Source organism: Urocitellus parryii, chromosome Y (assembly GCF_045843805.1).
Source record: "Urocitellus parryii isolate mUroPar1 chromosome Y, mUroPar1.hap1, whole genome shotgun sequence".
Lineage (NCBI taxonomy): Eukaryota > Metazoa > Chordata > Mammalia > Rodentia > Sciuridae > Urocitellus > Urocitellus parryii.
In genome coordinates this window covers 56,184,695-56,210,253 of record NC_135548.1, presented here as the reverse complement: position 1 = coordinate 56,210,253, position 25,559 = coordinate 56,184,695, and positions in this window count along the sequence as shown.

Below are 25,559 nucleotides of genomic sequence, written 5' to 3'. Positions count from 1 at the left end.
TCACAAGGTTTTCTTTACAGAATATTCTCTTCTTCTTCTTAAAGCCTCACATAGAAAATGTCTCACAGGACATAGGAGGGGAATGACCCAAAGGATGAGAGAATGGCTGGAACCGTTCTCAAATGTGCCCATGTAGCCTAAAGTTTGAAGGCATCTTATTGTACTCTAAAACAATTATGAACCTATTCGATCCATTATTAATAAATATCACCACTTTACCACTTGAACCAAATCACAGAAAATTGGAAACAGATGATCATTGGCTTTGATACCTTTACTTCTGTTTCATTACTCAGAGTCGATCAACTCTATACTTCAAGTGACACAGATTTATTACAGAATGCCTAAGATCCTAAGGATCTATTTTAGCTCAGCCCATGGTATTGCTTCATTATTTTATTATTTTGTAAGTAATAAAATATAACTTCATGTTGGATGATATATTCAAACCATGAATATATCATCCAACATTGTTCTTCCCAAAATATTAGCCCAATTTCTGCGCGTGCTCACTTACTGTTCAGGAATTTTACTAATTGTTTGAAGGTTCTAGAGGACCTGTTAGACTCCTAATGGACAAACCATACAACATACTCCAGAGAACGGACGAGTGCCATAAGAAGAAAATAAGGTCAGCCTACAGCAATGGGCAGCTGCCTGCCCTCAGCTGGGAGGAGCCCTGGCCATGGCACCAGGGCTGCTGGGCAGCAGAAGCCTCCACAGCCCTGCAGGGAGCCTGGAGCACAGCTCTGCCTAACCATGCTCAGCCCTGGACAGATGCACATGAGTTCCCATCACAGGCTCGAGTGTGACAGTCCCAGGTGCATGCCTGTCATGCCAGCCACCAGGGAGGCTGAGGCAAGAGGAACGTTTGAGGTCAGCCTTGGCAACTTAGACCCTGAGGCAAAGGGGAAATACGTTTACAGGGGTCTCTGAGGGTGTAGCTCAGGTAGGTCACTTGCCTCACAGGCTCAAGGCCCTGGGTTCAATCCCCAGAACCCACGTACACACAAAAAGTGAACTTGGAATATTGTTTAAAATGATGGGTCAGGTACACACAAGGACTTCAATATGACCTCTCAGAGGAGCTCAATTTGAGATCAGACTGAACAAAAGACCACCTGGACCATTGACTCAGTGTCTGAAACCCTCTGTGAGCATGGGAAGCACTGCTGGCAAGACACCAGAGGGCCAAAGCACTTGTGCCCCTGCAGGGGCGTCTCTTGTCTACCGCCAAAGACTGTTCCCCTCCTGGGGCAGCTGAGAGCAAGCTGGGCCTTGGAGCAAGGACTAGTGCTTTAGATATAGACTATGCAAGCAAGGGGCAATGTCTTTAATAAAACTAAAATTAAAAAGTCACATTGAAAAAATTTTAAAAAGAAGAAAATAAGGTCAAGTAGAGGAAGCCCATTTTCACAGGAAAAAATCCCCCAGTGAAAAGCATCAGAATAGATACCAAGAAAAATACCAACAAACACAGTGTGCTCCCACTATGTATCTACTCAACATGCAAAAGTTAGAAAGCTAGATAATACAATCCTGGCCACAGGTAGAGCTATGCAGAAGAGCCACCTGGCAGTGCTTAGTCAAAGAAGTAAACATGCACACTTTGACCTAGAAATTCCACCTGTGTGTAAACCAGGCGGTGCTTAAGCAGTTTCACAAGGGGACATGCACAGGGAAATTTATCCTCAGGTTCTTATAGAGTTGTCTGTGCTTACAGGGAGTTGATGGTTGTCAAGATGCCCACAGCTGCGAAAGTCAAAAGCTAAAAAAATAATAGATGCCAACCTGGATATATTAATAATCCCGTATCTATGATCACCTTCATAAGGTAGCTTCCCAACTTCTGTGTGGAAGTGTGTTTCTCCTTGGCCCTTACACTGTTGTGGAGACCACTAGGAGTTCAGCTTTGTGCAGGATCATCTGACCTGGACTTTTGGCAAGACCTGTACAGCCCTCACACATGCTCAGATGCTACAGGACTTTTCAGACCAGTCCAGACAACAGTAGGCATCCATTCATTGTCTGCACTCTACAGATTCCTAGATGCACGACATTCATTACCATCAAATGCAGAATTTTCATCAAAAACTAATATATATATATCATTCCAATCTGAATCAAGAAAATCGGAAATATCCCCAAATCCAAAGAGTGGATCCCCATTGTGATGCTACAAGTTGAAAATTCCACAGCTGACCTCATGGGATGGTTCACAGTCAAAAGACAGCTGCATGAAAAAATATTACATGACCTTCCTGCTATGTGAAAAGTGGCATGTGAAGTACACATGCATGTCTTCCTCAGACATGGGTTCATTTGCAAGACACCTTGTGCAATTGAAAATACTCCAAAAGGGGAGAAATCAGAACCATGTCTCCAAAGTATTTCAGCAGAGACCAACTCCATCTGTCTATCTATCTCTCAGTGAGTGTGTGTGCTCTTGTGTGTGTTTGTGTGTCTTTGTTTGTGTTTGTACCATCACAGCTGATACTTCATTGCCCCCATTGGAAAACTGACTCAGATAATGCCATCTGCCAAACTCCTAAAAACCAAAGTTCTTGCTGATAGAATGAAACATTCCTTCCTGTTGGTTTGGATGTGTCCTTTAGGAATCACTGCTACATTTAGTATACTCAAATCATCACAGTAGATCAGGTAACAAAAACATATATATTTTAAAATAATAAAAATATATTAATGGAAACAACAAATACAGGATAGAGTAACAACTGTGTTACTAAACAAGGTCAAGGACAATGGCAAACTATAGATTCAAACTTTGAAGAAAATAGTAATCAATGTAAATATTCCTGGGCTGCCTCAGCCCCGCCCAGGCACACAGCAACAGAATGGTTTTGCAAGCATCCTCAGGAGGGCAGGAGCCTTCTTTGCAGGACGAGAGGGAGGTTGAGGCTCGATCCACCCATCATTCTTTTGGGAGAGGCTCCTTTTCCTCAGCACAAAGTTGGATTTTTTGTGAGGATTCTTGGCATAAAATACGTTGGCCTCTGCTGGAATCCTCAGCTCTGGGGAGAGAGGGGTGTACAAAAAGAAGGTGGCACTCAGGAGGTGCTCCCTAGGACACGCCAACATCTGAGAGACTGTGCCAGAAAAGGCCAGAGCCACACACCTGAGAGCTCTCCAATTCAGCACCAATACCAACAAAGACAGCCTCCACAGTCCTCCCTGAGGAAGAACTAGGCAGAGCACTTCAACAGACCTAATGTCTGTTCCTACCGAAGGCTTTGGACTCCAGAATATCTCAGGTCCTCTTGCATCTGCCAAAGCACACCACTAGGGTTTGCATCTGAAATCTCCCACAAAAGGCTCCTGTGCCGAAGATTCAGTCCCCACATGAGCCATCTTCATAGGTGGGTTTGGAGGGAAGCATTGGATGGTGAGTGCTCTGATGTCAACATGAAATTCTCATTCAAGATGAATACACTACTGGGGGGTGGGAGGGACTGGAAGAAAGGTTGAGCATGGTTGGAGTAAGACCTAAACAGGGTTGTGCCCTGGGCAACAGTACCTTGTTCCTGTTGGCTCCACTGAATCCTCATTCTCCAAGGAGAGGTCCTCCCTCTCCATCTTTCTCTCTCTCCCTCTCTGCCAGCCTCGTTCTCTCTCTCCCAGTCTATGCCTTTGTGGCAAGGGCTGAGGAGCTCTCCACTGCCACACACTAGAGCTTTATGGACAGCCTCAGTGCACAACCAAAGAGAAAGCTATGAAACCCAGAGAAAAAAGGCCTAGGATTCCTCCTCTGAGTTATTTTCCTCAAGTATGGCCACAGTGAGGACAGGCTGACCAGTGCGGATACCATGTTAGAGCCATGCTTCTGCATTGGTGGAGCCCGCCTCCATGTGAACCAGGCTTCTGAGAATGGAGGCCACATTCCAAATACTGCCCTACTGAGAACAATGGTTCCAAAGACCAGCAAAGGGACTGCTTCCCTCCAACATGGTGTATGGCCCAGTGGTGCCATGACCCCGAGTGGGGGAATACAACAGCCGCTTCTCCTTCCTCTGAACATGTGTTTCCTGTCGCCCTCCTCTAACCTAGAGCCTGTTCTCCATCCCTTCTGGGTTGGATGTGGAGATCTCTGCTATGAATTTCTTAGGCTACCAAGGCCCCAGACAGACTTCCTCTTCCATAGACTCTACTAACCTAACAGTAGGTTAAGATAGGAGACAAGTGATCCTAGAACTCATAGGGATGGTGGTCTTCAGGGTACATAGGCTGGGATAATGGCTGCTGTGGTGTTTGGCTCACAAAAACCAACCAACCAACCAACGAAAAAGCGCTGGCATTATTATCAGATGAGCTCTGTGGCTACGTGCTCAGGAAGCCCTCATCTGACTTTAGTTAGGGATCACAACCTGGCTATTGTGATCACTCCTTGCCTAGTGGACTCAGGTGCGTAAGACCATGGAATTTATGCAAAAACAGATGATTCAGGCTGTCTCCCAGGCTGTGTTTTCTTCCCAATTTCATCCTGTTACTGCTTGCTAGAATCCTGGCAATGCTCTGCCCAGGCAGTGGTTTTTTGGTCACACAGAAGGCTTTCAATAGTACTGCTTCAGTCCACAAAATGCCAGTTCCCTCTTTAGCCCATGCATTCCCATGTTCCTTTGAAACCACTCCTATCCCAGACCATGAAAACATACTGCTCCTGGAGAGAGGCTTTCCTCCTCACTCCTCAAAGATGTCAGCTTTGGATGCCTGTTCATGTCCAGGGGAGGGCACCTGGTGGGGAGCCGCAATATCCACCGGGGTATACCATTGGACCTCAAGACCTTCCACCAGCAGAAGTGCAGTTGGCTTTGTGCACGAACCCAACACACCTGTTGGAGTGTTCTTGGGGGTCAGAGACTACTCTTTGTTGCTAAGAGTTGACCTGAGTCCACATCCTGACCCTTGCTCTCTGCTATCTGATTGTCTCACTTACTCTGACGGCGAGAGATGATTTGGCCCAGCTCATAATCCTCTGGATTCTCCTCAGTAAGGAAGTGTAGGTCGAGGGCGCTGCGGATGACGACAGGAGCCCTATCGTGGCAGGTCACCTGGAGCAGCATGGGAGACAGGCCTTCAGGAAATGGGCCTTGAAGTGACTACTCAAGGACAGTGGGCAGGGGCATTCTGGAGGCACCTCCATTCTAAATACAAGGGCAACATCCATGACCCTACTACCCGAGGCTGACCTCCTGCTCATCGTGTGGGCTCTTCCCACAGGCTACTAGCCCAATCCTTGTACATAGGACTTCCTGGGCCTGCCATTGCTCTTTGTGGAGCTGCACTCCTCTCGGAGTGAAAGGACCCCACTACCTGCATACAGATGCAATCTCATCCCACAAGTTGGGAGGAATGGGACAATAGCCTCCAAGATCCCAGGTCTGCCCGAGGATGCAGGCGGCATTGGGAATGGCCTAGGCACAAAACCTAGAGGCTTTGGTCTGGATTGCCAGGGCCAAAAACAGACCCAGGAACATGACCACACACAGGAGAGCTGAAAGATAGCCACGAGAGCTCCTGGCCTCCAGAGGCTCAGTGCTGGCTGGGATGTAGGTGGGCACCTCATCCGGCAAGGGTGGTCATTGGGTTACCTGGACATTTAGTGTGCTTGCTCCACATCCATATCGACTCTGCAGAGAGACTCTCTCAGCTCCTTGTTCAAGGAACATGGAGAACCTCACACTGCTGTCCTCCTCCATAGACGTCAGCATCCCATACAAGGGAACCTGCAACCTAGTTCCTGTCCTATTCTCATCTGTCACCCATACCTGTCCCTGCCCTTCTGGACTGCATGCTGCCACCTGACACACAGACTCCCTCAGACATGGCAGTGGACAAGCTGCTGCACTCGCTCATCTCAGCTCCAGCCCTTCACACTGACCTCTCCCTTCTTGATTCCCATCTATCCTCCTGATCATCCAGAAGCTCCAAATTCAAGAGGGCATGAGTAGTCCATGGTATTGGACCAGTGTCTGCTCCCCACCCAGGTGGCAGCACCACGGGACACCCCTGCTCCCAGGCTTACCAGAACACTCTTGGCCATCTCTGGACTTTGTGTTTCTAAGTGGACACGAATTAAGCAGGTGTCTCCCACCTGCTTGTGGGAAAGCGGCCTGGAGGACTTGCAGGTTGATTCTGAGAACTGTGGGGGATGGAACATCAGCAAACCCAGAAATAGAAAGCCACCCGAGACTGTCAGTTGGCTCTATGGGCTTCCAGCAAATATGTCCAGGTGCTGAGGCTTCTTATTTCCTCAGGTCGGAGTGGAATGGCAGCACATGCACAGCTTGAATAAGGTAGGTGTTTACCTCCTTTCCCTTGACCTGGGGGCGTTTCCTCACCATGAAATATTTTATTCCCAGATTCATGGACAGACACACGAGTGAGTGGTCAGAGACCTTGATTTCTGCAGAGCGAAGTGGAGAGAATTGTTAGGTGGCACTCAAGGATTATACCACAAAACACCCACAACCCCTGAGAGTCTCCGCCAGGCCCATCACACTTTGGTATTTTGGGGCCAAGGCCCACTTTCTCTTGGCTGTCAGTTATCCTGAGCCCACTGTGGATCATGTCTCCCCACTGTCTGATTGTCCTACTTACTCTCATCCTCAGACATCATATACAGCAGCTCAAAGTTGTCCACATCCTCATGCTGCAACAAATTTTGGTCCAAGGCCCTGCGGATGAGGCTTGTCACCGTCTCCTGAAAGGTCACCTGGATCAGGGTGGGACAAATGTCATCAGAGAATGGCTTTTAGAAGAGCTACCCAGAAGACTGTGGTCAAACATTCAGGAGAAATCTCAGCTACATATACAAGGGCACAATCTTGTTATCCTGCTACCTGAGTGTGTCCTCCATATACCACCTGGGTTCTTGCAATGTGCTACTAGAACAATCCTGGTACAAATATCTGCCTGTACCTGCCATCTCCCCTCCCCCTGGGGAGCCACATTCCACTCATGTCAAAGGACCAAACTGCCTATGCACAGACACACTCTCATCTCACTGAGATGAGAGCAATGGGCCAGGGATCTGCGCACCAAGTGTGATCTGGGATGCAGGCTGCCTTTGTGGGTGGAAGAGGCAGATGCACTGAAAATTTGGGTCCTGACTGCCACGACACAAAACAGACTCAGATACAAGAGTGTGCCCTTGAGTGCTTCATGATAGCTTTGAGAGGCCCTGGCCTCTGGAAGCTCGGTGCGGGTCTGGTTGTAATGATGTACTTGACTCAGCACTGGCAGTCACTGAACATGTCTCCTCTGCAGCTGGACACCTGCAGCATTAGCGTGTCTACTGCACATCCATAGAAATTCTGCCAAGAACCCCTTTAGCTCCGTATTTACATACATGCAAAGCCTAACATTCCGAAGCTTTGGCATGACCCCCCAGGTGGTCCCGACCCCAAATTCCTACACCTAGTCATGCTAAGGAGGTTCTCTTCCCTGCCACCAGGAACACATCCCCTCCTACACATGTGACAAGTCACTGCCACCTCCTCTGCTCCAACTTCACTCATTGAGAATACCAAGTTCTAGGCACTGCAGCCTGCACCCTGGACATATCTCTGCCTTCATCTGTCCACAGCACTTCCGTCTGCACTTCTGGCCTGCAAAACCCACAATACACAGGCCCACTCACCACTGAAGCTGGGCATGCTGATGCTCTCCCTCCTCAGGTCAAGCCCTTAAGACGGACCTCTCTCTTCTTTATTTCCCACCATAGCCCTGGGGTTGGCTGTGTCTCCTGCCTTCCACTGTGTGGACACCCAGGAGGCAGCCCTGCTGTCGGGCTTACCGGGATGCGCTTTGTCTCCCTCAGGCTCTGTCCCTCTAGGAGGACGTGAACAACGCGGCTGTCTTCCACCTGCTCGCTGGAGTGAAGCAGTGAGGAGCTGCTACTCACAGCTGCTGGGGTCCTGGATGCCACTGCCACAGAAGGTTCCAAGAACTGTGGGGGATGACAACATCAGCAAAGCCCAGCAACTGCACCCCACCCAGCCTGGCAGTTGGCTCTGTGGGCATTCTACAACATCCATCCAGAACCTGAGGTTCTTGTCCCCTTGGAGGATGTGGAGTGGCACCAGGAGTAAAGACTGAAGAAGGTGGCTGTTTTGGGAACAAGAGATCCAGCACCTGCTGGGTGGGGATGAAATCCCAGGAGATTAACCCCATGTTGCTGCTGAAATGTAGGTTCCTCCCACAAATGACAGGCAGGAGCTCATTCCTAAGCTGGTCCTGCCTGTAAGGTTCAAGGCTCTGAACCCTGAAGGGCTCCTCCGTGTTCTGATCATTTTCACCCTGGGTTGGGACCAAGAATGGTGGGTTCAAAATGGAAATGGTGACAAACAGAAAAATGACTTGTGCCAATACACTAGAGTCAAAGCACAATGGGACAGTTCCCATCAGTACAAACACACACACACACACACACACACACACACACACACACACAGAGTCAGAATAGGAGTCCTGGGCCATTCATCAGGGATCAGACTAGAGGGCCTGCTGGGCTCACCTGCCCTGTGCTACTCACTGTTACTCTTGAGCTCCTCTGCGACAATCGCCAGAGGCTCTGGCGTCTAAGATGAAGCCTCACCCAGTGTATCCACAAAAGGGCTAGTTGGCCCCCCTGAGATTCCTGGGAGCCTGAGGCTCGGCATTGTCTGCAACCACAGGAGAACATCCTTCTCCCTCCAGTGGCTCCAACCAAGTGAGCTCGGATGGCTTGGTCAGTGAAGTGGGTGCCTGGATACCAGGGTTCCATGTTCTGTTTGATCCATTGTCAAGGCAATGATGTCATTTCCTGTGCCCATACCTGAGCCTCTTTTCACATAAGACCACTTTCAACAGCCCTATGGGCTGCCGATTTCTCCTCCATGCCTACCCATCTCAGGTGCGCAGGTGTTCACCAACAACTACCCAAACATCCCCACCAGCATCTGCCCTGCTTGGTGCCACTAGAGTTCCAGCTTGGAGCCTTCAAAAATGCATTCACAACCAGTCCTTCCCTCTCAGCAGCTTTTGGACCCTGGTCCCATCATTGTGCAACTCATGGTGTGCCCAGTCTTTTCTGGAAAGTAGGGTAGCATCTAATCTCTAGGGTTTATTGTGTCTATTGGCCCATAACACCCTCTGTTCTCTCTGAACCCAGAGATGGGACTCACAGGTGGCTAAAGCACAAATGTAGAGATGGGATAATCACAAGAAAGGGAGAGACAAAGAATGCACCCTAACTCAATCAGGCCTGTGTCCCACACAGGGACATGGCCAATGTCCGTCCCATCGTGGCTGCAGTTCCCTCTCTACACCATGGCAAGTTGGAGGGGACTGAGATGCAGAGGCTGCTCCCCTCTGCCATACAACTTCCCAAGGCTTCTCCTAAGATTTCAAAAGGGCCAAGTGTGTCTAGTGTTGGGGTCTCACAGAGACTCCGAGGTACCACAGCATCCTGCTGCCCAGAACCGGTTCACCCCTCACCTCAAGGGGGCTCAGCCTCTGGATTCATGGGAATTGAAGTGGGTACAGGTGATGGGATATCACCTCCAAGACTGAGTTATGCCAAGTCCATGACCCCTGTCTGCATCCCTGTCTCCAGCACCACTCCCCCCTCTCTCTTTCCTCCTCAGAGCAAACAAATCCATTTAGCAAGTGTGTCCTGTGATAAAGACATGACGGTCACCCATCCTCTCATTACAAAAACACTGAGGCTCAGCCAACATGGATCCTACAGGGAACACAGGCATAAACTCAGACTCCGATCCTCCCAGCCGAGCCTCAGTGGAGCCTGGACTCCCAGCCTCCTGAGTCAAGGAAACAGAGGTTCCTAGCCGAGCCACCTTGGATGCAGCCGCACACAAACTGAACTCATCAATGCCTCTTGCTCTCAGTTGTGAGTAAGAGGGGAAGTGGTGTTTCACAACCCTGGACATCAAGTGCAGTCTCCAGGCTTTGGGGTGTGCCCTGGCCTCTGTCTATCTGCCCAGGCTCTCCTACCCACACTGGCCTCTTACCCAACCTCCTCCTAGGGCCAAACTCAATCCTGCCTCTCAATTTCTGCTGCCTTCCCCAACACACTGCTCCCCAAAATGAGCAGGGCTGGCTCTCGGTTATCATGCTGGTGCCAGCAGCAATGCCACCCCACTGACATAATTCTGAGTCCCAACCTAGGCACTCCAGCTGTCTTTGCCACACCTGGCCTGTTTGGGCTCTGGCTCTTGCTCTTTTCTTTCATGTGCATGTGTTTTGAGGTTTTGAGTTTCTCCCACTGCAGAACTGCAGCTGTGGCAGGGTAGAGCTCATGAGGGTCACATTCTGAGCCACATCCAATCCCATCAGGACTGTTCACTGGGGTGACTGCTGGAACACAGTGATGAGTGAACACATGGGAGGTGGTTGGACCCACCTTGCCTCTGAGTGGCTTCCTTTCAGGACAGGAATGTAGGCATGGGAGCCCCTGGCGTGGGATGCTTTGCACAAGGCGTGACCATGGGCTCTCTTTCCTGGCAAAAATGGCTCCACTCAGCATGGAGAGCACTGTCATTCCTGGTGGCTAACAACAGCCCTGGACCCCAGAAAGGAACCAACACTCAAGATTAACGTCTGAGTGTGCGTGTCCTCGAGGAAATGAGGTCTCCTGATCCCAGGTGCAAAGGGGTAAGTCCTCTAACTCCAGGGGCCATGAAGGGACATCTGAGTTTCCCTTGTCCTTCTTTCCCTCTCTAACTAACCACAGTTAGGACCCTGGCCTCATTCCCCAGTGAGGATCATTAGGCTCCATAAAGGACAGTCTCTAAGATGCTCAGTGGACCAACACCCTCTGCACAACCCATAACCCTATTCACCCAAGAGGCAAGAGGATTTCTATTCAGGAAAACCAGGAAAGGGAGAGCCTTTCTCAAGGACACAAGGACATTAGTGAGTGAGGGAGTGATTAATGGATGGAGAACTATTTCCAACACCAACTTCCAGGAGCATATATGGCCCCCTGGAGAATTCTGCAGTGTGTTGGTGATTAAGGAGAACTTGTGAATTCAGGGGTCACTAGGTCCTCTCAGCCATAAGGAGGGAAACTGCCATAAAGGAACTAGGACAAGGGTGCGAGGAATGCTCACTGGTGGGAGATCGGAAGGAAGGAAAGTGTACTCATTAGAAAAGTGTCGCCTGAAAATTCTTAGCCAGCCAAAAGTCGTGCGAACTTGTGTGGGAAAAGAGTCTTTGCACAGTGATGAAGCTAAGAGCTCACATGATGGAACACAGCATCAACTGGGACCAAATCCAATATCTGATATTCTTGTAGGAAGAGGAGAGTCTGGACCCAGACTGGGGGATACCGGATATGTGAGGTTGGAGCCAGGGCGGGATGCCCATATGGGAACCACAGATCGTGGGCAGCAATAGGAGAGTGGGCAAGGGCTGGGAGAGTTGGGGAGACAGTCCCCTTGAAACCTGGGAGGGCTTATGGCACTGGGACAGCCCAACACCTACTGTGTGGAGCCTCTGGAGCTCAACGGAAGACACTTCCTCTGTTGTCGGACACCCAGTTAACAGAGTTTGGTTGCAGCAGCCTAGGACCCAGCTGAAGGTCTGAGCATTTTGGCCATGCAGGTTGGATCTGGACCACAGACACCCTCATCAGAGATTGTAGGGTCTCAGCCCTGAGGCAAGACAGGCACTAAGTCAGGCCAGGTGGGGAAACGGATAGGCACACACTCTGGGGGCTGGTGCCTGTGTTACTGGGAGCACTTCTGATCGCAATTCCCTGATCTGCTGCCAACACAGGCTACAGAGGAGGGTACAGAAACACAGACCACGGATCTGCCCCACTCAGTGGGCCCAGGCCAACACCACACCCAGCAGCCTCGTGCCATACCCAATGAGTCTCGAAGCGGCCCCTTCTTCCCATCCTGAGAGCTCTTCCCTTCCTCATGTGCCAATAGCTCCCTACTGTCACTGGCAATATCTACTCTGTGAGATGTCAACATCCGTGGGTACTGTTCTCTCATCCCAGGACAGTGTGGTCCCACACACCCTGGTGAAATGGGCCACCTGGAGGCTGGACCTGGAGGTTGTTGAGGCTGAATGGCAGCGGTGGTCCTCTGGCACTTAATATTATTTAAGTTAAAAAAAAAACAAAAACAAAAACAAAAAACGGGTCTTGGTGCTCAAAAATGTTTGATTTGCATATTCTCATCCCCTAACCCCAATATTTTCATTATTTCCTCACATATGAAATCTTACTAGCATAAAGGTAATTTCGTATTAAACAAAGTGGATTGAAATAACATTGGTAAAAATAATCAATCACCATACTTTCAATTTTTGTTCTGCTTTCCTATTAGAAACCACTTGGATACAAGAGAACAGAGGACAGACTCATGGAAATGCTTGAAATGACAAGAAGCTCCCACTCAAGCTCAGCATTCAGTCCTGGACAGGGTAAGACCAGGCCACTTTGACATCTGTGCCAAAGAGTCTACCAGACAGAATCCTCTGACTGATCCCTGACTGAGCCATAGGAACTGGCTAGAAAAGCCTTCACATCCTCAATACATTCTTCACGTCAGAATACTTGACAACCATTGATATCCATCTCTCGTTAACTTGCTCCCCAGCCAACCATTCTTCAACAAATTCAAAGGAGTAACTCATGCAAGCACACAGAAAGGGGTGTTCACTACACACATCCATGTGCGAAAAAGACAACTGGTATTTCTTGTTTGGGCTATTTCAAATGAAATCCCTTCTGCATGACCTCCACAAACCAAAGGAAAACATTTGTGAAATTCCCACGTAGAAGACAAGATACACTTGCCAAGGAGGCAGTGGCAAGAATTTTGACACTCCAAATGTAGAGTGTGTGTTTAGGAAGCAGTCACAGTTTCCATGAGAGAGTCCCATGAAATCAATTAGGAAGATCCATGCTCTAGCCCTACCATGCAAGTGATGTGACTTGAAAGAGTCACTTAGTCTTAGTAACCATCATCACTAACAACTAAGTCAATGAATAAAGGTCCTCAGGTGCCAAGCTACAAAATGTGGGATGAGCATGGATGAGGATGGGTGGGAGAAGTCTCCAACTCTAACACAATTAGGGAAGGATGTGCTGACCTCAAGTGGCTGGGGGGCTGGGATCCTGCCACAGAGGGGGATTCCAAACCTCACATCCCCTGACCCAGGCCAGAAGACCAGGTAGAGTCCAAGGACCCTGGGGTGGCCCAATGGCAATAAAGGTCAAAAGGAACTAGGGATCTGCCTGGTCCCTCAATCCCCTACTCTGAGCAGGGCTGCATGACGAGGCCAGAGGCCATCCACAGCAATCTGCCTTTACAGGAAAACAGGGACTGCAGGCTGCCTCTGGCTCACTGAATCAGGGTGGTGTTTTCATAAAGCAAGACCACTTCCTCACATTTGACCAGCAGCTCATGTGTTGACAGCACAATGACTGACTTGACTCAGGCCCTGATGAATGAAATAGAAAATTCATAGCAAACCCATCTTTAGCTCTTCCACATCATCAGGGGCTCTGATTCAATTCCGTCCAGAAAGGTGTCTGAAATGATTTCTAAACATGCTGGGGACTCACCTCTGTGTGGAACTTTTCAGGAAAAAGGGGATCAAATCTCATGAAGCAACTCTTCTCTCTTCTAGCCCATGGGCAATGCAAGGAACCTGCATGATACCAGAGGCTCACTTCTCTCTTCTCATGTCTTCTGGAAAGGATTCGTTAATGCTTCCTGCAAGGTGAAGCAGAAGCCTGCATCCCCAGCTGCACAGAAGTGTTTTAGGGCAGTGTCTCCCTTAAAACCCAAAAATAAAAAAAAACAGGTCATTCAACAGGCACATGGATTCGAGTACATGTTCAATGATCCCTCCTCCCTGGAGCCTTCCACATGCCCATCTTCCACATTCACAGAGCAATGCTTGGCCATTCTCAAGACCAGGAGACCATGATGCTCCTCACCAGGAAGTCAATAAGGAACATGAAGAGAGCAGCATGGATTGCAGAAGGTGGCACATCAAGGATCTTCAGCTCTGCTGCTAGAACACAAGAGCTTAACTTCAGTATTGACTTTTTGCCAACTACCAAGTACGATAGCAGTGTCAAGCCCAATATGCAGATATGCAAGTAGTAGGTGACACCCCGCATCCATTCACAAAAGTGGGCAACATCTGCATCAGAACAAGGAAGTATCTTACCCTTACTCATAAAAATCATCAGAAACAAAATAAAATGGATGCAAGACTTCTCATTTCACTATTAGGTAGCTGTTGGAATTCCCTATTAAATAATACCTCCTCCAAAATAAAAAGTATCTCAGACATGTGTCAACTATTCAATGGATGACATTTTAAAAACTATGGACTTTACTTAATATTTATGTATGCTATATCCCTGCCTAAGGCTCTATGAGAAAGGAGCACATAGAATTGGATCTTTGAAAATCTCACATTTGCTGATAAATATTACTGCTGATCTCAGGCATGGCGAAGTGACAAGTGGGACTTTGGATATTCCAAGAATGCTATGTTGTGGGATTGGTGTCCCTGATTCATACATAGCATATGGTTTCTATGAAATCCAGTGAGGGAGCAGGAGTAACGAAGCTGATTGCACAGATGACCTCAGGGAATACTGACAGATAGGCCAAATGAAAAATATGCTCCAGCTAACCATTGGTATTTGGGCTTCTGATCCCAGTCCTGTTTTTAAAAAAGGTGCAGACAGGCAGTGTTCATTAAAAACTGTCTACCATGTAAAAGTGGGTAATTTAAATGGCATCTAGTTACACATCTGATAGAATGGTCTGGCAACATATGAATTTCATTCTAACAACAACAACAACAACAAAACATAGAAAATGAGACATAAAGATAAAACCTTGTCTTCACCAGGATGCCTAAAAATAGGTTTTATTTGGCTCATGCAAATAAATATCTTTCAATAGAATTTCTGATTTCTGAATGAATCCATTCAACTTCATACTGCACAGATCACAAGGTTTTCTTTACAGAATATTCTCTTCTTCTTCTTAAAGCCTCACATAGAAAATGTCTCACAGGACATAGGAGGGGAATGACCCAAAGGATGAGAGAATGGCTGGAACCGTTCTCAAATGTGCCCATGTAGCCTAAAGTTTGAAGGCATCTCATTGTACTCTAAAACAATTGTGAACCTATTCGATCCATTATTAATAAATATCACCACTTTACCACTTGAACCAAATCACAGAAAATTGGAAACAGATGATCATTGGCTTTGATACCTTTACTTCTGTTTCATTACTCAGAGTCGATCAACTCTATACTTCAAGTGACACAGATTTATTACAGAATGCCTAAGATACTAAGGATCTATTTTAGCTCAGCCCATGGTATTGCTTCATTATTTTATTATTTTGTAAGTAATAAAATATAACTTCATGTTGGATGATATATTCAAGCCATGAATATATCATCCAACATTGTTCTTCCCAAAATATTAGCCCAATTTCTGCTCGCGCTCACTTACTGTTCAGGAATTTTACTAATTGTTTGAAGGTTCTAGAGGACCTGTTAGACTCCTAATGGACAAACCATACAACATACTCCAGAGAACGGACGAGTGCCATAAGAAGAAAATAAGGTCAGCCTACAGCAATGTGCAGCTGCCTGCCCTCGGCTGGGAGGAGCCCTGGATATGGCGCCAGGGCTGCTGGGCAGCAGAAGCCTCCACAGCCCTGCAGGGAGCCTGGAGCACAGCTCTGCCTAACCATGCTCAGCCCTGGACAGATGCACATGAGTTCCCATCACAGGCTCGAGTGTGACAGTCCCAGGTGCATGCCTGTCATGCCAGCCACCAGGGAGGCTGAGGCAAGAGGAACGTTTGAGGTCAGCCTTGGCAACTTAGACCCCGAGGCAAAGGGGAAATACGTTTACAGGGGTCTCTGAGGGTGTAGCTCAGGTAGGTCACTTGCCTCACAGGCTCAAGGCCCTGGGTTCAATCCCCAGAACCCACGTACACACAAAAAGTGAACTTGGAATATTGTTTATAATGATGGGTCAGGTACACACAAGGACTTCAATATGACCTCTCAGAGGAGCTCAATTTGAGATCAGACTGAACAAAAGACCACCTGGACCATTGACTCAGTGTCTGAAACCCTCTGTGAGCATGAGAAGCACTGCTGGCAAGACACCAGAGGGCCAAAGCACTTGTGCCCCCTGCAGGGGCGTCTCTTGTCTACCGCCAAAGACTGTTCCCCTCCTGGGGCAGCTGAGAGCAAGCTGGGCCTTGGAGCAAGGACTAGTGCTTTAGATATAGACTATGCAAGCAAGGGGCAATGTCTTTAATAAAACTAAAATTAAAAAGTCACATTGAAAAAATTTTAAAAAGAAGAAAATAAGGTCAAGTAGAGGAAGCCCATTTTCACAGGAAAAAATCCCCCAGTGAAAAGCATCAGAATAGATACCAAGAAAAATACCAACAAAAACAGTGTGCTCCCACTATGTATCTACTCAACCTGCAAAAGTTAGAAAGCTAGATAATACAATCCTGGCCACAGGTAGAGCTATGCAGAAGAGCCACCTGGCAGTGCTTAGTCAAAGAAGTAAACATGCACACTTTGACCTAGAAATTCCACCTGTGTGTAAACCAGGCGGTGCTTAAGCAGTTTCACAAGGGGACATGCACAGGGAAATTTATCCTCAGGTTCTTATAGAGTTGTCTCTGCTTACAGGGAGTTGATGGTTGTCAAGATGCCCACAGCTGCGAAAGTCAAAAGCTAAAAAAATAATAGATGCCAACCTGGATATATTAATAATCCCGTATCTATGATCACCTTCATAAGGTAGCTTCCCAACTTCTGTGTGGAAGTGAGTTTCTCCTTGGCCCTTACACTGTTGTGGAGACCACTAGGAGTTCAGCTTTGTGCAGGATCATCTGACCTGGACTTTTGGCAAGACCTGTACAGCCCTCACACATGCTCAGATGCTACAGGACTTTTCAGACCAGTCCAGACAACAGTAGGCATCCATTCATTGTCTGCACTCTACAGATTCCTAGATGCACGACATTCATTACCATCAAATGCAGAATTTTCATCAAAAACTAATATATATATCATTCCAATCTGAATCAAGAAAATCGGAAATATCCCCAAATCCAAAGAGTGGATCCCCATTGTGATGCTACAAGTTGAAAATTCCACAGCTGACCTCATGGGATGGTTCACAGTCAAAAGACAGCTGCATGAAAAATATTACATGACCTTCCTGCTATGTGAAAAGTGGCATGTGAAGTACACATGCATGTCTTCCTCAGACATGGGTTCATTTGCAAGACACCTTGTGCAATTGAAAATACTCCAAAAGGGGAGAAATCAGAACCATGTCTCCAAAGTATTTCATCAGAGACCAACTCCATCTGTCTATCTATCTCTCAGTGAGTGTGTGTGCTCTTGTGTGTGTTTGTGTGTCTTTGTTTGTGTTTGTACCATCACAGCTGATACTTCATTGCCCCCATTGGAAAACTGACTCAGATAATGCCATCTGCCAAACTCCTAAAAACCAAAGTTCTTGCTGATAGAATGAAACATTCCTTCCTGTTGGTTTGGATGTGTCCTTTAGGAATCACTGCTACATTTAGTATACTCAAATCATCACAGTAGATCAGGTAACAAAAACATATATATTTTAAAATAATAATAATATATTAATGGAAACAACAAATACAGGATAGAGTAACAACTGTGTTACTAAACAAGGTCAAGGACAATGGCAAACTATAGATTCAAACTTTGAAGAAAATAGTAATCAATGTAAATATTCCTGGGCTGCCTCAGCCCCGCCCAGGCACACAGCAACAGAATGGTTTTGCAAGCATCCTCAGGAGGGCAGGAGCCTTCTTTGCAGGACGAGAGGGAGGTTGAGGCTCGATCCACCCATCATTCTTTTGGGAGAGGCTCCTTTTCCTCAGCACAAAGTGGGATTTCTTGTGAGGATTCTTGGCATAAAATACGTTGGCCTCTGCTGGAATCCTCAGCTCTGGGGAGAGAGGGGTGTACAAAAAGAAGGTGGCACTCAGGAGGTGCTCCCTAGGACACGCCAACATCTGAGAGCCTGTGCCAGAAAAGGCCAGAGCCACACACCTGAGAGCTCTCCAATTCAGCACCAATACCAACAAAGACAGCCTCCACAGTCCTCCCTGAGGAAGAACTAGGCAGAGCACTTCAACAGACCTAATGTCTGTTCCTACCGAAGGCTTTGGACTCCAGAATATCTCAGGTCCTCTTGCATCTGCCAAAGCACACCACTAGGGTTTGCATCTGAAATCTCCCACAAAAGGCTCCTGTGCCGAAGATTCAGTCCCCACATGAGCCATCTTCATAGGTGGGTTTGGAGGGAAGCATTGGATGGTGAGTGCTCTGATGTCAACATGAAATTCTCATTCAAGATGAATACACTACTGGGGGGAGGGAGGGACTGGAAGAAAAGTTGAGCATGGTTGGAGTAAGACCTAAACAGGGTTGTGCCCTGGGCAACAGTACCTTGTTCCTGTTGGCTCCACTGAATCCTCATTCTCCAAGGAGAGGTCCTCCCTCTCCATCTTTCTCTCTCTCCCTATCTGCCAGCCTCGTTCCCTCTCTCCCAGTCTATGCCTTTGTGGCAAGGGCTGAGGAGCTCTCCACTGCCACACACTAGAGCTTTATGGACAGCCTCAGTGCACAACCAAAGAGAAAGCTATGAAACCCAGAGAAAAAAGGCCTAGGATTCCTCCTCTGAGTTATTTTCCTCAAGTATGGCCACAGTGAGGACAGGCTGACCAGCACGGATACCACGTTAGAGCCATGCTTCTGCGTTGGTGGAGCCCGCCTTCATGTGAACCAGGCTTCTGAGAATGGAGGCCACATTCCAAATACTGCCCTACTGAGAACAATGGTTCCAAAGACCAGCAAAGGGACTGCTTCCCTCCAACATGGCGTATGGCCCAGTGGTGCCATGACCCCGAGTGGGGGAATACAACAGCCGCTTCTCCTTCCTCTGAACATGTGTTTCCTGTCGCCCTCCTCTAACCTAGAGCCTGTTCTCCATCCCTTCTGGGTTGGATGTGGAGATCTCTGCTATGATTTCTTAGGCTACCAAGGCCCCAGACAGACTTCCTCTTCCATAGACTCTACTAACCTAACAGTAGGTTAAGATAGGAGACAAGTGATCCTAGAACTCATAGGGATGGTGGTCTTCAGGGTACATAGGCTGGGATAATGGCTGCTGTGGTGTTTGGCTCACAAAAACCAACCAACCCACCAACGAAAAAGCGCTGGCATTATTATCAGATGAGCTCTGTGGCTACGTGCTCAGGAAGCCCTCATCTGACTTTAGTTAGGGATCACAACCTGGCTATTGTGATCACTCCTTGCCTAGTGGACTCAGGTGCGTAAGACCATGGAATTTATGCAAAAACAGATGATTCAGGCTGTCTCCCAGGCTGTGTTTTCTTCCCAATTTCATCCTGTTACTGCTTGCTAGAATCCTGGCAATGCTCTGCCCAGGCAGTGGTTTTTTGGTCACACAGAAGGCTTTCAATAGTACTGCTTCAGTCCACAAAATGCCAGTTCCCTCTTTAGCCCATGCATTCCCATGTTCCTTTGAAACCACTCCTATCCCAGACCATGAAAACATACTGCTCCTGGAGAGAGGCTTTCCTCCTCACTCCTCAAAGATGTCAGCTTTGGATGCCTGTTCATGTCCAGGGGAGGGCACCTGGTGGGGAGCCGCAATATCCACCGGGGTATACCATTGGACCTCAAGACCTTCCACCAGCAGAAGTGCAGTTGGCTTTGTGCACGAACCCAACACACCTGTTGGAGTGTTCTTGGGGGTCAGAGACTACTCTTTGTTGCTAAGAGTTGACCTGAGTCCACATCCTGACCCTTGCTCTCTGCTATCTGATTGTCTCACTTACTCTGACGGCGAGAGATGATTTGGCCCAGCTCATAATCCTCTGGATTCTCCTCAGTAAGGAAGTGTAGGTCGAGGGTGCTGCGGATGACGACAGGAGCCCTATCGTGGCAGGTCACCTGGAGCAGCATGGGAGACAGGCCTTCAGGAAATGGGCCTTGAAGTGACTACTCAAGGACAGTGGGCAGGGGCATTCTGGAGGCACCTCCACTCTAAATACAAGGGCACCTCCATGACCCTACTACCCGAGGCTGACCTCCTGCTCATCGTGTGGGCTCTTCCCACAGGCTACTAGCCCAATCCTTGTACATAGGACTTCCTGGGCCTGCCATTGCTCTTTGTGGAGCTGCACTCCTCTCGGAGTGAAAGGACCCCACTACCTGCATACAGATGCAATCTCATCCCACAAGTTGGGAGGAATGGGACAATAGCCTCCAAGATCCCAGGACTGCCCGAGGATGCAGGCGGCATTGGGAATGGCCTAGGCACAAAACCTAGAGGCTTTGGTCTGGATTTCCAGGGCCAAAAACAGACCCAGGTACATGACCACACACAGGAGAGCTGAAAGATAGCCACGAGAGCTCCTGGCCTCCAGAGGCTCAGTGCTGGCTGGGATGTAGGAGGGCACCTCATCCGGCAAGGGTGGTCATTGGGTTACCTGGACATTTAGTGTGCTTGCTCCACATCCATATCGACTCTGCAGAGAGACTCTCTCAGCTCCTTGTTCAAGGAACATGGAGAACCTCACACTGCTGTCCTCCTCCATAGACGTCAGCATCCCATACAAGGGAACCTGCAACCTAGTTCCTGTCCTATTCTCATCTGTCACCCATACCTGTCCCTGCCCTTCTGGACTGCATGCTGCCACCTGACACACAGACTCCCTCAGACATGGCAGTGGACAAGCTGCTGCACTCGCTCATCTCAGCTCCAGCCCTTCACACTGACCTCTCCCTTCTTGATTCCCATCTATCCTCCTGATCATCCAGAAGCTCCAAATTCAAGAGGGCATGAGTAGTCCATGGTATTGGACCAGTGTCTGCTCCCCACCCAGGTGTAAGCACCACGGGACACCCCTGCTCCCAGGCTTACCAGAACACTCTTGGCCATCTCTGGACTTTGTGTTTCTAAGTGGATACGAATTAAGCAGGTGTCTCCCACCTGCTTGTGGGAAAGCGGCCTGGAGGACTTGCAGGTTGATTCTGAGAACTGTGGGGGATGGAACATCAGCAAACCCAGAAACAGAAAGCCACCCCAGACTGTCAGTTGGCTCTATGGGCTTCCAGCAAATATGTCCAGGTGCTGAGGCTTCTTATTTCCTCAGGTCGGAGTGGAATGGCAGCACATGCACAGCTTGAATAAGGTAGGTGTTTACCTCCTTTCCCTTGACCTGGGGGCGTTTCCTCACGATGAAATATTGTATTCCCAGATTCATGGACAGACACACGAGTGAGTGGTCAGAGACCTTGATTTCTGCAGAGCGAAGTGGAGAGAATTGTTAGGTGGCACTCAAGGATTATACCACAAAACACCCACAACCCCTGAGAGTCTCCGCCAGGCCCATCACACTTTGGTATTTTGGGGCCAAGGCCCACTTTCTCTTGGCTGTCAGTTATCCTGAGCCCACTGTGGATCATGTCTCCCCACTGTCTGATTGTCCTACTTACTCTCATCCTCAGACATCATATACAGCAGCTCAAAGTTGTCCACATCCTCATGCTGCAACAAATTTTGGTCCAAGGCCCTGCGGATGAGGCTTGTCACCGTCTCCTGAAAGGTCACCTGGATCAGGGTGGGAGAAATGTCATCAGAGAATGGCTTTTAGAAGAGCTACCCAGAAGACTGTGGTCAAACATTCAGGAGAAATCTCAGCTACATATACAAGGGCACAATCTTGTTATCCTGCTACCTGAGTGTGTCCTCCATATACCACCTGGGTTCTTGCAATGTGCTACTAGAACAATCCTGGTACAAATATCTGCCTGTACCTGCCATCTCCCCTCCCCCTGGGGAGCCACATTCCACTCATGTCAAAGGACCAAACTGCCTATGCACAGACACACTCTCATCTCACTGAGATGAGAGCAATGGGCCAGGGATCTGGGAAGTGTGATCTGGGATGCAGGCTGCCTTTGTGGGTGGAAGAGGCAGATGCACTGAAAACTTGGGTCCTGACTTCCACGACACAAAACAGACTCAGATACAAGAGTGTGCACTTGAGTGCTTCATGATAGCTTTGAGAGGCCCTGGCCTCTGGAAGCTCGGTGCGGGTCTGGTTGTAATGATGTACTTGACTCAGCACTGGCAGTCACTGAACATGTCTCCTCTGCAGCTGGACACCTGCAGCATTAGCGTGTCTACTGCACATCCATAGAAATTCTGCCAAGAACCCCTTTAGCTCCGTATTTACATACATGCAAAGCCTAACATTCCGAAGCTTTGGCATGACCCCCCAGGTGACCCCGACCCCAAATTCCTACACCTAGTCATGCTAAGGAGGTTCTCTTCCCTGCCACCAGGAACACATCCCCTCCTACACATGTGACAAGTCACTGCCACCTCCTCTGCTCCAACTTCACTCATTGAGAATACCAAGTTCTAGGCACTGCAGCCTGCACCCTGGACATATCTCTGCCTTCATCTGTCCACAGCACTTCCGTCTGCACTTCTGGCCTGCAAAACCCACAATACACAGGCCCACTCACCACTGAAGCTGGGCATGCTGATGCTCTCCCTCCTCAGGTCAAGCCCTTAAGACGGACCTCTCTCTTCTTTATTTCCCACCATAGCCCTGGGGTTGGCTGTGTCTCCTGCCTTCCACTGTGTGGACACCCAGGAGGCAGCCCTGCTGTCGGGCTTACCGGGATGCGCTTTGTCTCCCTCAGGCTCTGTCCCTCTAGGAGGACGTGAACAACGCGGCTGTCTTCCACCTGCTCGCTGGAGTGAAGCAGTGAGGAGCTGCTACTCACAGCTGCTGGGGTCCTGGATGCCACTGCCACAGAAGGTTCCAAGAACTGTGGGGGATGACAACATCAGCAAAGCCCAGCAACTGCACCCCACCCAGCCTGGCAGTTGGCTCTGTGGGCATTCTACAACATCCATCCAGAACCTGAGGTTCTTGTCCCCTTGGAGGATGTGGAGTGGCACCAGGAGTAAAGACTGAAGAAGGTGGCTGTTTTGGGAACAAGAGATCCAGCACCTGCTGGGTGGGGATGAAATCCCAGGAGATTAACCCCATGTTGCTGCTGAAATGTAGGTTCCTCCCACAAATGACAGGCAGGAGCTCATTCCTAAGCTGGTCCTGCCTGTAAGGTTCAAGGCTCTGAACACTGAAGGGCTCCTCCGTGTTCTGATCATTTTCACCCTGGGTTGGGACCAAGAATGGTGGGTTCAAAATGGGAATGGTGACAAACAGAAAAATGACTTGTGCCAATACACTAGAGTCAAAGCACAATGGGACAGTTCCCATCAGTACAAACACACACACACACACACACACACACACACACACACACACAGAGTCAGAATAGGAGTCCTGGGCCATTCATCAGGGATCAGACTAGAGGGCCTGCTGGGCTCACCTGCCCTGTGCTACTCACTGTTACTCTTGAGCTCCTCTGCGACAATCGCCAGAGGCTCTGGCGTCTAAGATGAAGCCTCACCCACTGTATCCACAAAAGGACTAGTTGGCCCCCCTGAGATTCCTGGGAGCCTGAGGCTCGGCATTGTCTGCAACCACAGGAGAACATCCTTCTCCCTCCAGTGGCTCCAACCAAGTGAGCTCGGATGGCTTGGTCAGTGAAGTGGGTGCCTGGATACCAGGGTTCCATGTTCTGTTTGATCCATTGTCAAGGCAATGATGTCATTTCCTGTGCCCATACCTGAGCCTCTTTTCACATAAGACCACTTTCAACAGCCCTATGGGCTGCCGATTTCTCCTCCATGCCTACCCATCTCAGGTGCGCAGGTGTTCACCAACAACTACCCAAACATCCCCACCAGCATCTGCCCTGCTTGGTGCCACTAGAGTTCCAGCTTGGAGCCTTCAAAAATGCATTCACAACCAGTCCTTCCCTCTCAGCAGCTTTTGGACCCTGGTCCCATCATTGTGCAACTCATGGTGTGCCCAGTCTTTTCTGGAAAGTAGGGTAGCATCTAATCTCTAGGGTTTATTGTGTCTATTGGCCCATAACACCCTCTGTTCTCTCTGAAACCAGAGATGGGACTCACAGGTGGCTAAAGCACAAATGTAGAGATGGGATAATCACAAGAAAGGGAGAGACAAAGAATGCACCCTAACTCAATCAGGCCTGTGTCCCACACAGGGACATGGCCAATGTCCGTCCCATCGTGGCTGCAGTTCCCTCTCTACACCATGGCAAGTTGGAGGGGACTGAGATGCAGAGGCTGCTCCCCTCTGCCATACAACTTCCCAAGGCTTCTCCTAAGATTTCAAAAGGGCCAAGTGTGTCTAGTGTTGGGGTCTCACAGAGACTCCGAGGTACCACAGCATCCTGCTGCCCAGAACCGGTTCACCCCTCACCTCAAGGGGGCTCAGCCTCTGGATTCATGGGAATTGAAGTGGGTACAGGTGATGGGATATCACCTCCAAGACTGAGTTATGCCAAGTCCATGACCCCTGTCTGCATCCCTGTCTCCAGCACCACTCCCCCCTCTCTCTTTCCTCCTCAGAGCAAACAAATCCATTTAGCAAGTGTGTCCTGTGATAAAGACATGACGGTCACCCATCCTCTCATTACAAAAACACTGAGGCTCAGCCAACATGGATCCTACAGGGAACACAGGCATAAACTCAGACTCCGATCCTCCCAGCCGAGCCTCAGTGGAGCCTGGACTCCCAGCCTCCTGAGTCAAGGAAACAGAGGTTCCTAGCCGAGCCACCTTGGATGCAGCCACACACAAACTGAACTCATCAATGCCCCTTGCTCTCAGTTGTGAGTAAGAGGGGAAGTGGTGTTTCACAACCCTGGACATCAAGTGCAGTCTCCAGGCTTTGGGGTGTGCCCTGGCCTCTGTCTATCTGCCCAGGCTCTCCAACCCACACTGGCCTCTTACCCAACCTCCTCCTAGGGCCAAACTCAATCCTGCCTCTCAATTTCTGCTGCCTTCCCCAACACACTGCTCCCCAAAATGAGCAGGGCTGGCTCTCGGTTATCATGCTGGTGCCAGCAGCAATGCCACCCCACTGACATAATTCTGAGTCCCAACCTAGGCACTCCAGCTGTCTTTGCCACACCTGGCCTGTTTGGGCTCTGGCTCTTGCTCTTTTCTTTCATGTGCATGTGTTTTGAGGTTTTGAGTTTCTCCCACTGCAGAACTGCAGCTGTGGCAGGGTAGAGCTCATGAGGGTGACATTCTGAGCCACATCCAATCCCATCAGGACTGTTCACTGGGGTGACTGCTGGAACACAGTGATGAGTGAACACATGGGAGGTGGTTGGACCCACCTTGCCTCTGAGTGGCTTCCTTTCAGGACAGGAATGTAGGCATGGGAGCCCCTGGCGTGGGATGCTTTGCACAAGGCGTGACCATGGGCTCTCTTTCCTGGCAAAAATGGCTCCACTCAGCATGGAGAGCACTGTCAT